Source organism: Pongo abelii, chromosome 23 (assembly GCF_028885655.2).
Source record: "Pongo abelii isolate AG06213 chromosome 23, NHGRI_mPonAbe1-v2.0_pri, whole genome shotgun sequence".
Taxonomy (NCBI): domain Eukaryota; kingdom Metazoa; phylum Chordata; class Mammalia; order Primates; family Hominidae; genus Pongo; species Pongo abelii.
This window is the reverse complement of record NC_085929.1, coordinates 45,254,890-45,273,656: the sequence shown is the minus strand read 5'-3', so window position 1 is coordinate 45,273,656 and position 18,767 is coordinate 45,254,890.

Here is an 18,767-nt window from a genome sequence, read left to right as displayed (position 1 = left end):
CCTCATTCTACAGTCTCTTGATGTTAGGGGAAGGTGTGATCAGTATCCTCAGGCTCAGGCACCTAGAGATGTTTCTGGTTAACCTGTGAGGCTGCTGGAAGCCCCTGGCCCAGGCATAGCCCCACTGGACATGGCCTGGCCCCTCTCACCATTAGGTCACTGAGGTTGGGGGCCAAGTGCAGCTGGACGGGGCCACACGGACACCGAGATAGGCTTGGCAGCTGGACTGAGCTACAGTAAAGACGTTTTCAGGCCCCCAGAATTTCACTCAGTTCAACAGATGCTTATTCAACAGCCACTGAGGGTCAGGCCCCAGGAGCTGAGGATACAAAGACAGAAGCCACAGGTCTGGCCTCAGTGAGCTCTCGGTCCACTGCAGAGGGCATGGGCCCCATCATTTCACTCATGCGAAAAGTAACATTGTAAGATAGGGCAGGGCATTCTGGGAGGAGGAAGGAGGGACTCCAAACCCAGCCTGGGGAGTACAGGGGTCTCCAGTGGGGTAAGGCCTGACAGCCGACGCTTGAACGGAAAACGGGATCTTACCAAGGGAGAGGGCTGGTCTCAGGACAGAAAACTAGACATTACCCTGAGGCACTTGGGGTAAACGCAGGAGATGAGAAGTGACTTGAGGACAGGAGCCACGTGCAGGCCTGTGAAGCCCCCTCAGGGGTTGTCCCCTGAATCCAAGCCTCAGAAGTGAACACCCCGGGCATGGGCAGAGCGGGGAGAGCCTGCCTTCCCATGCACACAGGTGCCCGCCTGAGATGGTCCCTAGGACACATGGGTCTGGGAGCTGAAGCCCCGTCCTTGTCCCGGTCCTAGTCCCAGTCCCACCCTTGTGAGGCTGAGCGTCCAGCACTAACAAGATCCGTCAACAGATTGGCTGGAACAGCCTTATGGCGAGCAGGTAAGGTTTGCTTAGACCAGACCCATGCAGCCAAGGGGAAGGTTGCTGCCGTGTGCGCCCGGCCCAAGAGCAGTGGGACAGACAAGCAAGAACGAGAAGGCGCAGTTGTCGCCTCAAGGCTGACCATCTGGTTGGGTGGCTTTCCAGCTGGTCCTGGCCCTCTGGGACTTGGCGGATGGGGCAGCTCCTTGGCCTCAGACCTGCCCTGGCCAGAGCCCTGTGCCACTCGGGTGCTGTGGAGGGATTGGCAGAAGGGAGTGAACGGAGAGGCGGGGGCCGGCGCTGGAGGTGGGGAGCAGGCGCCGAGGCCTGGAATAGCTGCGCTGATTACCGCCCGCTCTGCATCTGTTCTCTCCTTTCATCTGCTGCACGTGGGCGCCAAAAAGCGAGGCTGGCTCAGCCGGCAACCAGGGCGGTGGGGGTGGCAGTTAGGAGTGTGGGTGCTGAGGCCCACAGAGCTGGTTCGGATCTGGCCCTGTTCCTCCTAACTTCTCTGTCCTCAGTGGCTCTGTCTGTAGAATGGGGATATACCGCACCCACCTCACGAGGTTGACGGGAGGCCTGGGACCACAACCGGAACAGGTGACACCCCCAAGGTGTGCAGCGCATTACCGCTGTGCCTCTCCTCTTGCCACCTGTGGACGGGGTGCTGACACCAGCTCCTCGGGGTGGGCGGAGATTCAGTGAGATGAGGCTTGTGCAGTGTCTGGCCCTCACAGGCACACCGTACAGTGGCACCACGGGTGGCGAGCAAGCCTTCCACCCTAGTCACTCCTGTCACTGCAGCAGACCCCTCCTCACTTGCCTTCCCAGAAATGGGTCATTCACAGTCTCCCCCTCCAGCTCCCAGACAACGGTGTGGTCACCGTTGGGCCAGGTCAGGTGACTGGGAACCATGGCAGGTGTGTTTCCCAGGGGTTTCCTTGGCCCCGGTGGCTTTACTTCCGCTCCCCAAGACCCATGCCAAACGTGGACACCTGCCTTCCAGGGCCCTTGCTGCCCATAACATTCAATAAGCATTTGATGATGGGCTGAAAGGAGAGGGCCGTGACCACAGAGAAGGCACCGTCCTTGCCACCCAGCACACAGGCTACTGAGGGCCAGACCCAGGAACAGAAAAGCAAGACAGGTTCATTTGCCAGAAGAGAGAAGACAGGGTTCAGGGAATCTGGAGTTCAGAGAAGAGAGTGACTGTCACTAGGGGGCTGGGGAGGACTTCACAGAGGAGGTGGCATTGAACTGGGCCTTGGCATTTTCCCAGGGAGGGGTGAGATGGGGGTGGGGAAGTCACCATCGTTTGAGGGACCAGCCGCCCGTGCAGAGCGGGGGCTCCAGGAAGCTCACGATGGGTTCAGGGAAGCCGGGCAGTGGCCGTGGATGGGAGAGGGTACGGGGGTGGGGAGAGAGGACGGGCTGAAGGTGAAGGGGTTTACTGGGGCTCAGGAGAAAGGAGGCTTCCCCCACTTGGCAGGCACTGGGCTTCCTCCCTCAGGACCCTGATGTGTAAATCTCAACAGACCTCCAAATTAGGGGTTGCTGTTGCTATTTACAAATGGAGAAACCCAGGCTTGGAGGATGGAGTGTCTGACCCAGGGTCCAGCTAAGGAGCAGCTGTAGCCGGGACTTGAACCTGGGCTGCCTGCCTGGATAGTCCCTGCTCTTCCACCCATGCTGCATTCTCAGAACTTCCGTCCACTTCCTTCCTGCCCCGTCCCCCACAGATAGCTGGGCTCCCCGCAGCCTGGCCACGCCTTGGGCCATCCATCTCCTAGCTGCTTCCCCCACCATCGCCAGGCCTCCCCTTCACCCTCCACGGCAGTTGCAGCATTTATAGTGGAGGCAGTGACCACAGGCCTACCACCAACCCCGCCTCTTTGCTGCCATCTGCAGTGTGGGGAGCAGGGCCTCGCCCCACTAACACCCCAGCCCCCTCTGCTGGGCCCAGCCAGAGTCAGTGTGGGGCAAAAATCGGAAACCTTGTCTGAACATGTCTAAAGGGAGTCACAGGCCCCAACCCCAGGGCCCATCCCTCTGCCTGGGAGAACAGTGAGTGCCCGGCCAGATCAGAGAGAGTGAACCATAGGTCCCTTTGCTGGGACTCCAGAACCACAGGCCTCCCAAGAGTGGGGAGCAAGAGGCGCCGAGGCAGTCAGTGTGAGAAGGCAGTTAGGGTGAGGGCTTGGTCACGAGGCCCTGTGGCGCCTGTGGAAGGGAGCGTGCTGCCGCGGGGACAGCCACCTTTGAAGCTCTCTGCAGGGCCTGTGGAGAAATCTGGTGAATATTTCATGTTGCCTTGGAAGAGGCGCAGAGAAACTCCAGCATCTTGTTTAACCTACTTCCTGCTTCTCCAGAGGACAGACCGTACAGGTAGGCAAGGGGGTGTGCCCTTGGGCTGTGGGGGCCTAGCTCAAACCAGTATCCCCCACCCACGCCCCACAGCAGGAGTGAGAGCTGTGCAGCAGAGGCTCAGCTCCTTAAGCGCAGAAGCAGGCAGCATCTGATTGTGTCCAGGTTTGGGAGGGGGCTGTCAGAGTGCAGCCACAAAAGCCACCACCCTGTCCTAATTTCCTTTCGTTCTCCTCATCTCATATTTAAAGCAACCACCTCCCACCGCCAGCTGCTATCTCAATCCTTAGAAAGGCTGTGGGGGTGGAAGGAGAGCACGCCTAGAAGGTAGAAGACTCGAATCATTTTGAATAATATTCCTAAACTATTAGATTCCTCAGACGTGCCAGGCACAGCACCAAGCACTTCACCAACCCCATCTTCTCTAATGTGTACGTCCGTTCTGTGAGGAGATGCCCTCAGTGTCCCCCTTGTACGGATGAGAAGACCCACAACCTAAGTGGCAGAGTCAGGGTTCCTTCCCCGCAGGCCTGTGACAGCTCTGAACCCTCTCCAGGGTTGCCTGCCAGCTTGAACAAGCCACTTCGCTTCTCAGATCTCACCTGCAACATAGGACTCACAGCTCCGGCTATGCCTGCTTCCCAAAGTTACTGCAGGGCCCCCAGGAGACAGTGGTCCTGAATGTGAGCATGCTTTAAAGTTGGAAGGGCTGAGCAAGGATTTGGGTCAGGTGCTGTGGGGAGCCATCCCTTCCTTGGGCCTCCACTCTGGGTACGAGGCTTGGGAGTCTGGAAGGCTGGGGGTGTGCCAGGTAGGTAGGTTATCATCTCTAAGCCCCGGTAGGCACTGGGCCCCTGCAGAGCCAAAGCAGGAGAGGCAGGGCAGCCACACATGCACATGTACCTGGTCCAGTGACCAAGGGCCCCAGGTGGCTGGGACCAGAATCTGGAATGACAATCCCAATGGCAATTATGTGGGAGGACTTTGCTGTTGACCCAGCAGGGTCCACACTGCGTTTGTCCTTCCAGTCTCAAAATGGCCAATGAAGCAGCCTGGAAGCTTCCATGCAGCTCCTCCCTCCCCTAACAGTAAGGAGATGGCGTCATAGAGAACGTGTGACATGCCAGGGTGGGAGCTGGCCTCAGGTCTCCACTGCACATCAGCAGCTCAGAGTGATACCAGCTCCTCCAGAACCCCTTCCCTGCTGCACCCCATGACATATAGTCACTTTGTGCCCCCACATTGCCACATCTTCTGTCATGGTGTCTATACCTGCTATGCTTTATTTACTCAATAGCTGGGGCTGTCTTATCTCTCTGTGCATCCCCAATGCCTAGCCCAGGGCCTGATATAAATTGAAAATGCATTGTGACTAGCAAGTGAGTGAATGAAAGTATGAATGGATGGGTGGATGGATGCGTGGGTGGGTAGATGGGTGGATGGATGGATAGATGAATGGATGGGTGGATGGGTGGATGGATAGAATAGATTTCTCTAGCAGGTGCATCAGCAATGACTGGGTCGGGCTGATATGAATCGAAAATGCATTGTGACTAGCAAGTGAGGGAATGAAAGAACAGGTGAGTGGATGAATGGGTGGATGGATGGATGGATGGATGGATGGATGGATGGATGGATGGGTGCATGGATGGATGGATGAATGAATAGGTGGGTGGATAGGTGGATGGGTGGATGGATGGGTGAGTGGGTGGATGAATAGATGGATGAATGAATGAATGAATGGATGAGTGGGTGGGTGTTTGGGTGGGTGGATGGGTAGATGAGTGGATGGGTGGGTGGATAGGTGGATGGGTGGATGGATGGGTGACTGGGTGGATGAATAGGTGGGTGAATGGGTGAGGAGTGAATGGATGAATGGATGGGTGGGTGGGTGGATGGGTAGATGAGTGGATGGGTGGATGGATGGAAAAGACTTCTCCAGGGCCAGGCACAGTGGCTCATGCCTGTAATCCCAGCACTTCGGGAGGCTGAGGCCGGTGGATCACTTGAGGTCAGGAGTTCGAGACCAGCCTGACCAACACGGTGAAACTCTGTCTCTACTAAAAATATAAAAATTAGCCAGGCGTAGTGGCACGTGCCTGTAATCCCAGATACTCAGGTGGCTGAGGCAGGAGAATCGCTTGAAGCCAGGAGATGGAGGTTACAGAGAGCCAAGATCGCGCCACTGCGCTCCAGCCTGGGTGACAGAGTGGGACTCCTTCTAAAAAAAAAAAAAAAAACAAGGAAGAAAAAAGAAAAGACTTCTCCAGGAGGTGTATCAGCAAGGACTGGGTCAGGGACTGAACTTTCTCCTCTGACTTCTGATGCCCTCGGCCAAATTTCCAGGCCCCTCAGGTCTGTTTGGGACTCACAGTCACTCCACTTAGACCTGGTTCCTAAGAAAAGATGAAAATCCAACACAAGTGGAACCCATGGGTGGAAGGGAAGGTGCTGTTTGAGGGCAGCCCAGCGGGGAGAGAGCTTGGGCTTTGTAGTGAGACCTGAGTTCCAATGCCGGCCCCACCCCATGCCAGCCGTGTGGCCATGAGACTTCCTTTGTCTCCTGAGCCCCATTCTCCTTGTGGTTAAAATGGGAAGAACTCCTTGCTAGCTGAGCCCAGAGGGCTGGGAGGATGAGGTTCTGGGGAAGCAGCTGCAGAGGGGGTCATAATGCTTGTGTCATCAGCAGCGGCTGCCAGAGGGTGGTCAGCAGCAAGTAAGAGGCCAGTTTGGCTCTGGGTCTCATGTTAGGCCTGTGACTGTACAGGAAAGGGATCTGGATCCAGACCCCAAGAGGGGGTCCTTGGATCTCGTGCAAGAATGAATTCATGAATTCAGGGTGAGTCCATAGAATAAAGTGAAAGCAAGTTTATTAGGAAAGTAAAGGAATAAAGCATGGCTACTCCATAGGCAGAGCAGCCCTGAGGGCGGCTGGCTGCCCATTTCTATGGTTATTTCTTATGATATGCCAAATGAGGGGTGGATAATTCATGCCTCCCCTTTATAGACCATATAGGGTAACTTCCTGACGTTGCCATGGCTTTTGTAAACTGTCATGGCGCTGAGGGGAGTGTAGCAGTGAGGACGACCAGAGGTCACTCTCGTCGCCGTCTTGGTTTTGGTGGGGTTTGGCCGGCTTCTTTACTGCAAACTGTTTTATCAGCAAGGTCTTTATGACCTGTATTTTGTGGCGACCTCCTATCTCATCCTGTGACTTAGAATGCCTTAACCGCCTGAGAATGCAGCCCAGCAGGTCTCAGCCTCATTTTACCCAGCTCCTATTCAAGATGGCGTTGCTCTGGTTCACAAGCCTCTGACATGACAACAGCTTTCAGTCTCGCCTGCAACTGGGGACCAGCCTGTTGTCCTGGTGGTCTTTCCAGCCATCATTCAGCAAATATTCAGGGGCTCCTGTGAGGTGCTGGGCCCTATGCAGAGGAAACACACACTCACTCTGGTTCCCAGGGTACACAGACTCTAAAGGGGCCTCCTGAAGGAACCGGCAGAGCCGAGGGGGCACTGGGCAGATGTTCCGGAGGGTGCTCCCAGCAGGAGAGCCCTGCAAAGCTTCTCTGGAGCCTTTCCCGTTCACCCTGGGGCAGGGCGGGGAGCAGAACCTCCCTGCTTTGACTGCTCTCCAGGCATTTGCCCCAGCAAGGGGCACTGTGTTACAGCACCCACTACGAGGCTCGGTATGGGCTTGTGTACCCAGCTGGTGCTCAGTCATTGTTTATTAAGTAAATGCCCTTGTCATCCACTTATTCACTCACCAAACTTTTCAGCCCATTGTTTGTGCTGGCCTCTGCTGGGGCCAGTAACACAGAACAGTGTGACATGGTTGCCACCCTTGAGAACCTTGCATTTAGGCAGATGCAGGAGACAACATGAATAGCTCTGTATGCAGAGTGCCATTCTGGGTGCTGAGAGTGCCCAGGACAGTGGCAGAGACCAGAGGAGGGACATTTGAACTAGATCTCTAGGAAGGAGCTGAAGGTCAGTACAAGAGGATGGGATTGAGGAGGAGCCGGGAGTGTGTGCACAGTGCTGAAAACAAAGGAGTGTGACATTTTTAGAAAACAAGGCCATTGGCCGGGCACGGTGGCTCACACCTGTAATCCCAGCACTTTGGGAGGCCGAGGCAGGCGGATCACCTGAGGTCCAGAATCCGAGACCAGCCTGGCCAACATGGAGAAACCCTGTCTCTACTAAAAATACAAAATTAGCCAGGTGTGGTGGCGCACGCCTGTCGTCCTAACTACTTGGGAGGATGAGGCAAGAGAATCGCTTGAACCCAGGAGGCAGAGGTTGCAGTGAACCAAGATCGCACCATTGTACTCCAGCCTGGGCAACAAGAGCGAAACTCCATCTCAAAAAAAAAGAAAGAAAGAAAAGAAAGAAAACAAGGCCATTTGGTGCAGCCAGGGCAAGGGGGCCACGTGGACGAGGGGGTCGTGAGAGATGCCTCTTGAGAGGCAGGCAGGGGTCAGACCTGTGTGGGCTTCATTAGCTGAGGCAAGGCATGGAAATGGGTGGCTTGGAAGAAGGCGACAGCACCCACATGGCAGGTGCAGCTCCCTCCTGGAGGGTGGGCTGGGGGTAGGGAGCGCGCGCCAGGATGGAGACAGGGTGCTGAACAGGGAAAGGTGACCCACCGGACATCAGAAATGCCACTGTGAAAGGAGGGCCTCAAGGATTCAGGGGGAGGTGCATCTCTGATGGGGCTAGCTGGTCCTTGCCCCAGCGCAGGGACCCTGTGGAGCTGAAGAAGGCAGTAGCACGTTGGCGATGGGCTGGCGTCTTCAGAGGTTTGTCCAGGGCGGGCACGCATCCTGTAATGAGTATTCCAGAGCCCAGCCCCGTCTTCTCCTCAATAAGGCTCCAGCAGGCCAGACCCCAGGAGAGTGCTGGGTACCCGGGCTGGAGCCAAGCCCCTCCTGCCCCCAGTGCGGTGAGAAGCAAGGGGGCTGCGTGAGGCCTACAGCTCAGATGCTCAGGGGCTCCAGGACAGGGTCTCAGCCGGTTTCTCTATCCCGGGCTCCCTTCTTTTCCCTTCCTCTCCATCCATTTTGTTGAATGCTGTATTTGCCGCTGGACCCTGGAACAGCCAGATACGGCCCATCCCTGCCACCAGCAGCAGCTCCCTCCCCACAGGGGCCTTGACTGCAGACTCGGCCAACATGACCACTGAGTTCCCAGGGGCTGGAAGTGCCAGGGAGCCCAGAGGAGTGGAGGCCTCGATGCCCAGGGCTGGCCGGGAGGGCTTCTCAGAGGAAGGGACATTTGAGTTGGGGCTGGAAGAGATTTCAGTAGGCCCCAGGGAGATGAGGAGGGGTCAGGGCACTGCAGCCAATGAACTATGGGTGAGGAGCGCTGAAGACGAGGCTGGGCGAGACACACATGTTATTGGGCCCACAGCGGGGAGCCACGAAGGGCTTCCTGGAGGACAGGGATGCCACAGGGCCAGGCCTGAGGAACACAGGCCCTTCTTCCAGCTCCGAGGGCCGGTAACCTGCTCTGCCAGTAAGGGATGGAGCTGGGCCTCAAGCTATGCTATAGGCACGGAGAGCAGCAGCCTCCTAAGTCAGCTCCCACTTACTTCTCGCCTGACGATAACCAGAGGGACCATGCTGGTTAGCGTGGCCTAACCTCCCAGCCAGCAGTTTCTCCACTTCCCTGGACAAAACCCAACGCTTAAACCTAACCTGCGAGGCCCAGCATGGCCTGGTCCCACCACCTCTCAGCAAGGCCCAGCTCTAATCCTCAAGTCTGGGGACCCAGGATCAGTGAAGTCCAAACCAAGTTGGCAGAGCCACCAAGCCAGGCCCCACCCAGCTCCACTTCCACATCAACAGGGGTGACCAGCATGACCTGCAGGACCTCCAGTGAGGGAGGATACTGTGGCCTCAGGTCAGCCAAATCCCCCCCTCAGCCCCCAGCCTACGGTCCCTGTCCCCAGCCGTGTCCTCTCTGACCTCATCTCCACCGTGCCGCCCAGAAGTCTTGGGTACCCAACTGAGGCTGACCGTGATGTGCCCCAAACATGGGCAGGCCCTCTTCAAGCCCAGGAGGTGAGGGCCTGGGTTGGGGGACCCTCTGGCTCTGCCACGGGCAGAGACTGTGTGTCTCTGGGGCCAGCCGCCCCCTCTCCGGGCCCATCTCTCCTCTGTGCCCCAAGGGGCCCCTTTACGGTGCGCTGTTCAGCAGAACGTTGGGGCTCCCTGCACCCCTGCCCCTCTGGATGATACAATCCTCCAATCCTGTCCTGGCCGCATCCTGCTATTTCTCCAAGATAAGCTCCTTCCTCCACCACACAGTCTCGCTGCAGCCGGTGGCGCGGGGCGACCTCTCATGGCCATATGTGGGCATAACATGGCTCATCAACAGGGCGATGGGAGGACACTGGGAGGGCTGGCCAAGCCCTGGGAGGATTTGGGGGAGATGCTGGGAGGACTGCAGTTGAGGGGGCCTGCTGGGAGGGTGCTGGGGGGCTCACCTCACCCTTCTCTGAGGCTCAGCCTGTTCACACCCATTGGGCCCGAGTGAGAAAAGGTGTGGTGGCTTCGAGTCAGGCCTGACTTCCTTCTGCTCTTCAGTCACAAATATTTATTATTTATTTATTTATTTATTTATTTATTTATTTATTTATTTTCTTGAGACAGAGTCTTGCTCTGTCACCCAGGCCGGGGTGCAGTGGCGTGATCAGCTCACTGCAACCTCCGCCTCCCAGGTTCAAGTGATTCTCCTGCCTCAGCCTCCCTAGTAGCTGCGATTACAGGCACCTGCCACCATGCCTGACTAATTTTTGCATTTTTAATACTAATGGGGTTTCACCATGTTGGCCAGGCTGGTCTCAAACTTCTGACCTCGGGTGATCCACCCGCCTCAGCCTCCCAAAGTGCTGGGATTACCGGCATTAGCCATCGCATCCAGCCAGTCCAAGGCTTCTTGACTAGGGCAGCTGAGGTGGAGGCTCCCCCACCTTCTCGCCACCGCGCCCGGCCACAAATATTTATTGAGCACCTGCTGCATGCCCTACCTGTGTAGGTCCTAAAGCAGCCACCTCAGAGCAGGCAGGTCCGCACCTCGCTGCGGCTGCAGGCCTGTGGGCTTCAGCTCCTCCTCTTCCCACTCCGAGCCCACCCCGTGTTGCCACTCAGTATTGCCGGTCTCACAGGGCTCCTGAGGGCAGAGGGGAAGGTGCTCAGGTCCTGGCCAGGGAGACACCCAGGACCTGGTGGTCCCGTTGGCAATCATCACTCACCTCTTCCTCCCACTGCTCTTGCCTCCGCACTCCGAGGCCCCTTCTTTCAGAAGGTTATTCCAAGAGCTCCCACCTGGGTGCCCAAATCTCATTGTCCCAGTGCCACTGTCTATGCTGGGTGCCTCTCTGGGAGCTTGTGGGAGTGACTGGTTCATCCTCTTCCCCCAGGGGATAAGATAATGGAATTGGATGGGGAAGCTTTGGGGAACACTCCAACATTCCCTCCACAGCATCTTCGGATTCTTCACTTAGGTTTGCCTAAAGTGGGGCAGTTCTGAGCTCCCTGCAGGGGAAGGGGGCTCCCTACCCTCTGTAGGACGCATAGGCCCCAGTATCTGGGTTTAGGGAAAATGCAGGCAGGGCCAGCCCCTCTTGGCATCCTTTTTGTGGCTGGGAGTGTCACCTCTAGAACAGAGTCCACCCCACCCTGCAAGCCTACAGTCACCCTGAAAAGGGACCCTGGCCTGCTCCGTACTGCCCCCTCCTCCTCAAAAAACAACCCCCTCCCAGGAGCATCCCTCTAGAACCACGTACAGCTGTGGGTGCACCTGAGGAGGCAGGGTGGGGAAACAGTGGCCAGGTGCGCTGCCATGATCACACAGCTAATGTGGCCGAGCAGCAAAGTGAGTCCAGAGCAGGCTCAAAGCCCCGTATTCTTGAGGGATCCAGGCCCATTTCCCCCAATTTGAGAATGGCCTGCCTGTGGGCTGTTTGGGGAAGGAAGCCAGGCGAGGAAGGGAGGTGAGCATGTGCACAGCCCTGAGCCACGTTCTCATTCTGGCCTATCCACAGCCCCTCAAGGCAGACGTCACTACCCCACTTTTAGCAGGTAAAGGAGCCAAAGCCCCCGGAGGTGAAGCTGCGCCCATGGTCTGCCTGGCAGGTGTCCCTGGGGCTGTGGAAGGGGTGCCGCGGTGGCCCCTCCACCCAGGACTAGCAGTGGCCATCCCTGGCCTAGCATGAATGCCCCTGCCCTCTGCCAAGGTATCCTGACGTCAGCGGGACTCCGGAGCAGAGGGCCAGGAAGAGAAGGGGCCATGCAGCTAACTATGTTCCAGAGTGTTCCAGGCAGGCGGATCACCTGAGGTCTGGAGTTCAAGACCAGCCTGACCAACATGGAGAAACCCCTGCTCTACTAAAAATACAAAATTAGCCAGGCGTGGTGGCACATGCCTGTCATCCCAGCTACTCAGGAGGCTAAGGCAGGAGAATGGCTTGAACCCGGGAGGCAGAGGTTTCGGTGAGCCAAGATCGCGCCATTGCACTCCAGCCTGGGCAACAAGAGGGAAACTCCGTCTCAAAAAAAAAAAAAAAAAGAGGAGCGGCCTGAAGCGGGACTGAAGAGACTATAAGGACATTACCTGATTATGTGAGTCCTGGTGTGATCCCACAAATCCCTCTTCTCTGCACCAGAGGACAGCCCTGCGGGGTCTCACTCACTGGGAACCCCATGCCTGGCACGAAATAATGAAAGCAGTCAATGGCCATGCCCTTCTCTGGGAGAACTGAGGCCCAGAGAGGAATATGGACTGAGCCAACATGCTTCCCTGAGTCCAGGGCGCACATGGGGCCATGTCTGCTGACAGCCCCTCGGCCTTTCCACGAGACCCGAGCCTATGAGACATCGATCTCCCTTCCCTGGGCCCAGCCTGGCCAACCACTGCCCCATGACGGGGGTGGGCCTGGGACCACCGGAGCTTCTCAGCCAAGCTATGCCCATGACTCTCCCAGCTGCCCCTAGGGAGACAGACTCGCCTGCTGTGCCTGGGTCGGAAGGATTCCCACTGCTCATCCTTATCCTGGATGCAGGTGGCAGGCACCAGGCCAGGGTGAGTCACAGGGCAGCTGGCCAAGCCAGTTGTCTTTTTTTTTTTTTCCTTTGGCACTAGAATCCCTTTTTTCAAATAAATTTGCCCAGGGAACCCCAGTGTGTCAACCAGAGCAAAACAGCTCTAGTCGAAGTAGGGGGAGTCGGCAGGGATCCTGTCCTTAGATCTTAGGGAACATTCTGGCAAACTGCTGTCTGGCCACCTCCTCATTCTACCTGTGGGCCAGTGAGGCTCAGAGAGGTTTGGGCTTTGAGTAGTTGGTCAGAATGGCCGGCAAGCAACCAGCCCACCTACCTGTAGCCTGTCCTAGAGCACTGGATGAGAGCAGGGGCTCCTGACTCCCAGCTCAGTGGGTGGCCCCATCCCTGAGCCCCACTGAGCCCCACTGTGGTCCCCTATGGCCCCTTCCCCAGGTTTACAGAGCCTTTCCGAACCTGAGCACTTCCAGGGTGACAGTGGCTGCAAGAGCTAAATGGGGAGCCCCCCACTGTTACCCCAAGTGGCCTGGGGGAGCCCCTTTCCTACCTTTTCCCCAGGAAACTTCAAGGTCCCAAGGCCTAGCAGAGCTCCTCAGGAGTCTGTGTGTGTGTGTGCGTGTGTGTGTGTTTCGATGTATCCGAGTGTGTCTGTGTGTCTCTAATGTACGTGTGTGTATGTCTTTGTGTATCTCTGTATGTGTCTGTGTGGGGGGTGTGTGCACCTGTGTCTGGAGGTGAACAGAAACCCCTCTTCATCTCTCCTGAGTGCTGAGAGAGCAGGCGAGAGCTTCCCCTGGGGTGTTCTGTCCTCTGTCACTGTCCGTGACCTGGTGATGTCTATGAACCACCACAAGTGAGGTTCCCAGGACTTTAGACACAGACACAGAGTCTTAGGCCTGGGGAGGGCCCAGGGATACACAGCCCCACCCCTTCTTGATGCTAAAATGTGCAGCACAGATTCAGTCATTGAGTCATACTATTTTATTTTATTTTATTTATTTATGTTTCAGATACAGTCTTGCTCTGTCGCCCAGGCTGGAGTGCAGTGGCATGATCTCAGCTCACTGCAACCTGCACCTCCTGGGTTCAAGTGATTCTCATGCCTCAGCCTCCTGAGTAGCTGGGATTACAGTCGCCCACCACCACAACCGGCTAATTTTTGTACTTTTAGTAGAGACGGGGTTTCACCATGTTGGCCAGGCTGGTCTCGAACTCCTGACCTCAAGTGATCTGCCCACCTTGACCTCCCAAAGTGCTGGGATTACAGGCGTGAGCCACCACACGCAGCCAAGTAATAACATTTTAAATGATTTTTAAAAAATCATTTGAAATAAAAATAATTTCATTTAACCTTCGTAGTAACCCCACAAACACTCTTGTCCTCTGAGAGGCGGGTGGCTGATGAGGTCCCATAACGCATAAGGGGCAGCTTCTGTGGACGAGGTTCCACTCCCACACCTGAGGCATGGCTGGTGGGGTCGGGGTGGCCATCCTGCTACAGGGACAGTCCCCTTCTAGTTCTCACCAGGGCAGAGGGTCACTGAGGCTGAGGCCACGGTGGCTTCAGTTAGAGATCGCTGTGGCCCCGATACCCAGTGTCCTTCCTGAGGGTTGGGACAGCATCATCCACCCCAAGGACTAAAAAGCAGGGGGTGTTTCTGGCCAGGCACAGTGACTCACGCCTGTAATCCCAGCACTTTGGGAGGCTGAGGTGGGTGGATCACGAGCTCAGGCATTCAAGACCAGCCTGGCCAACATAGTGAAATCCCGTCTCTACTAAAAATACAAAAATAAAAATAAAAATAAAAAATTAGCCAGGCGTGGTGGTGGGAGCCTGTAGTCCCAGCTACCCCGGAGGCTGAGGCAGGAGAATCACTTGAACCTGGGAGGCAGAGGTTGCAGTGAGCCGAGATCGCGCCACTGCACTCCAGCCGGGATGACAGTGCGAGACTCCGTCTCGAAACAAAAAAAAAAAAGCTGGGGGTGTTTCCAACAGCCAAAGCCGGGATTGTTTTTCAGCTGCCTGGGGTTCTTTCCCCAGCTGCCCAGCCTGGCATCTTTTCCAGCACAAGAGTGTGGAAGGAGGAGTGTCCCAAACCCCTGTCCGGTGGAGTAGTGTTGCCATCGGACGTGGACCAAGCCAGGCCTCCTGCCCACTGTCGCCAGCTTGACCTTCAGGGTCACTCTGCTTCACAGACAGGAGGACTCCCCAAAGACTGCGTGAAAATCAGCCTTTGTTTATAACACGCTCACGAGGCTTACTAATAATGAAAAATGAGAGAAGGTGGGGGAGCCTCCACCTCAGCTGCCCTGGTCAAGAAGCCTTGGACTGGCTGGGCGCGATGGCTAATGCCTGTAATCCCAGCACTTTGGGAGGCCGAGGCGGGTGGATCACCTGAGGTCAGGAGTTTGAGACCAGCCTGGCCGACATGGTGAAACCCTGTCTCTACTAAAAATACAAAAATTAGCTGGGTGTGGTGGCACATGCTTGTGATCCCAGCTATTCGGGAGGCTGAGGCAGGAGAATCACTTGAACCCGTGAGGCGGAGGTTGCAGTGAGCCAAGATTGTACCACTGCACTTCAGCCTGGGCGACAAAGTGAGACTCTGTCTCAAAAAAAAAAGAAAAAAGAATCTTCTCCCATCAAGTCCAACAGAGCTTAAAGGTGAAAAAAAAAAAAAAAAAAAAAGGCCAGACGTGGTGGCTCACACCTGTAATCCCAACACTTTGGGAGGCCGAGGTGGGCGGATCATGAGGTCAGGAGATCTAGACCATCCTGGCTAACACAGTGAAACCCCGTCTCTACTAAAAATACAAAAAAAAAAAAAAAAAAGTTAGCTTTGCGTGGTGGCAGATGCCTGTAGTCCCAGCTACTCAGGAGGCTGAGGCAGGAGAATGGTGTGAACCTGGGAGGCAGGGCTTGCAGTGAGCCGAGACTGGGCCACTGTACTCTAGCCTGGGCGACAGAGTGAGACTCCGTCTCAAAAAAAAAAAAAAAAAGAAAAAAAATCTTCCCCCAGCGGACCCAGTGGAGTAACCAGGATGTAATCAATTCCTCCAGAACAAGTGGTGACAACATGGGAATGTTGTCTACCAGGGATGCCCAAAAGAGACTCAGTGCCCGGGGTTCAGCCCAGGGGCTGGTTCATGGGCACCCTCTGCCTGGCACGTACCAGAATTCCAGCCCCCCAGAAGGAAAGCCAGCATGCATCATGGACACACTGTGTGTAGAAACAGTTCTGGCACTGTGAGCTGGTCTTCTTAGGGAATGGTGGGAATCCTCCCAAAATCCAGCTTCCCAGATGCCAGCCCAGGGCCAGCCTTGCAAGCAGGCCTTTGTCTCCAGCCTGCTATGTTCATTCTTTTCTACACAGTTAGGGGGGAAGGAGGGAAGGGGAGGCCATGAGGCAGAGGGGCAGATAGAGGCCATGTCACGGGGGCCTCCAGGCCATGGACTTGGCCGTGGGGCTGACGAGCCATGCACAGATGATTGGCTGCAGGCAGGTGACCGAGTCCAGCTCCTGCTTCGGGAACATCTGCCTGGCAGCTTTGTGGAGGATGGAGTGGAGAGGAGGGGAGGGAGCAGCCAGGAAGCTGCAGAAACCATCCAGAGTCAAGTTCAGGGACTGAAGCTCACTGGAGAAGAGGACAGTGTAGCAAGAGGCCCCATGGAGGCAGAAGGCCCGTCTGTCTTGGAGGAAGAGGCAGGGCTGTGCCAAGGGGGTCCTGGGGGAACTGTTTGAGCCCGTGGGAGGGAGAGGGGGGGCTCAGGATCCAAAAAGCATGTCCTGGGCAGGACTTGGGTGGGCATGGGGTGGCGGCAGGAACCTGTCGCTGAGGGAGCTGAGGAGGGGGTGGGGGCTGGGCTGGGGAGAGGCCAGAAGGAGAAGATTAAGAAATTGCCTGAATTACAAATCACCACAGCCACCTTGGCCCTAAGAGCCGAGCTGTTGAGAATCAAACAGAGGAGGATGGGGTCATCGAGAAAAGAACCTGGGCACAGAAAAGGAGGCGAAAACAGGGGAGCTCCGAGCACCCCAGACTCAAAGGAGAGAGGGAAGACCATAACCCAGGGGACCCTCAGAGCCCGTGTGGCCCAAGCTCGGGAAGCCAGTCCAGGGAACAGAGGAGAGGTCGCCAGAGCAGGCATCAGTTCACACACACACATTCACATTCACACAAACATGCACACACATTCACACACACATACACATTCACACACACATTCACACAAACATGCACACACATTCACACACACACACATTCACACACACATTTACAAACATATGCACACACATTCACACACAATTCTCACACATTCACACTCACACACACATTCACAGTCACACACTTGCACACACATTCACACACTCCCACACTCATACACACATACTCACACACACACATTCACACACACCCCACACACACACACACACATTCACACACACTCCCCACACACACACACTCATACACACATTCACACACTCCCGTACATACACTCACACTCACACACTCTCACATTCTCACTCACACCCACCTGGAGGTGAGCCTCTCCTGGACATGGGGAGGAGGGGGCAGCCCTGGTCCCTGGCTCAGTTGATCCTGCCCCACCGTCCCTCCCTTCAGCATCAAGAAGCCGCCCTCTCCAGCCCACAGCTCCTGGCCACCACGCCCTACCGCAGAGCCACTTCCTGCGTCTCAAGCCCCTGGAGGCCCCGGACTGGCAGTGGCAGGCCGTCCTGCATGTGATGCACAGGTGCATGGACAGGGCCCTGGGAGGTGCCACCTGATGTGCTTGACTTCAGAGCCGAGTCAAGCCGAGCTGGGCAGCTGCCCACATGCAGCTGTGTGCCATCAACGCCACCCACCCAGACTCCCTACACTTGGATCCCTCTGGCTGTCAGGAAGCACCGTCCCCCGGGAAACAGAGGCACTGGGGGAGGGGCAGTGGGCACAAAGGAGGACTGAATGAACTGGGGTCCCGGGCTCAAATGCCCTCAGCCATAACCAAGGGCCACTAGCCCTCCGGCTTCCCTGGGGACCACCCTCAGTGACTCACTGCATGCAGGCTGCAGTGCTGACAGCTGGGTGCTGAGTGTCCCTGCATGGGAAGCACACAGGCCACACCCACAGCAACACTGCTGTGAGAACTGGTGGCCTAGAGGGTCCTCCCACCTCCTCTGCCTCCACAGACACCTGGCAGGGAAGGGAGCAGGGCAATTACTCCCCCTGCTCTACAAGCAAAAAAGCCAAGACCAGAGCAGGGGTTGGGGGCTGCAGCCCTGCAGGAGGGAGGTGGGTAGACTGGGGAGTTTTTACTGGGGTCGGGGGCACTCGGGATGTGCTATGGCGTTCCAGCTAGCCCAGGGGACAGAGCTGGAGGTTGCAGTGACAGGGTTGGATGGGCAGAGGCGGCTCTGCCAGCTGTCTCCACGCAGGGGGCCTGGTCCATCTGGCAGCTTCCCCACCAGTGAGCTGAGCGCTCTTGCTGCTATCCCCTCTGCCTGGTACTCTTGTCCCCTCTGTCCCCGGCTACTCCTCTTGCCCTTTCTTTCTCCAGAGGTCTCTTTCTCCAGCAGCTTCTCTGACTCCCCAAGTCTGGTTAGGAGAGTCAGGGCCAGACCAACTCTCCACTAGGCACAGCAGGCCCAGGCCCAGGGCCATGAATTTTCAGGGGCTGACAGAAATGTTTTAATTATTTGTTTAATCAGAAGGGAAAAAAATGGATGTAACCTAGCCGGCTTGTGGATACTGACATAGTTGCAAAACACAATATTTAATACTTTTTCTGGAGGAGGGGGCCCATGAAAGTCACACTGGGTCCCTTTGAGCCCTGTGTCCCTCCTGGGCACGAGTCTCAAGTGTTGTGATGATCTGCTCACATGACTGCCTTCTCCACCAGACAGTGGGCCCTGGGAGGGCAGGGGCATGTCTTACATTGTCAGAACAGGCAAGCAGTAAGTATTTGCTAAATAAACAAATGCTTATAAATACAAAAAAAAAATAGTTAGCCTTGATTGCTAGTTAGTGATAGTTAGCAATCCTTGCCCAGGGCCAGGCACTGTACTGAGCTCCTGTGATGTAGACACATTGATATCATCCCCGTCTTACAGATGAGGACATCAAAGACAATGAAAGGTTAAACTTGCCCACGTTGTTCACCAGGAGTGTCTGCATTCCAAGCCTGCTTTCTGGACCACTGGCCCAGAATGTCCCCACGGAAGGTGGAGCAGCTGGTGGATGTATGAAGAGGCTGAGTCCAGGAGGAACACCCTAGACATGGGGCAAGCAGGCTATGTCAGCCCCTGAGTTCTGGCCTGTGGATCGGTGCCCTCAGGAGCTCCGGGGCTGCCCCAGCCTCCCTTGTGAGTGCACAGCCAGCTCAGGCCATTCCTCCACGTGGGCAGCACACACTGAGCCAGATGCTGTGCTCAGGGTGTTGG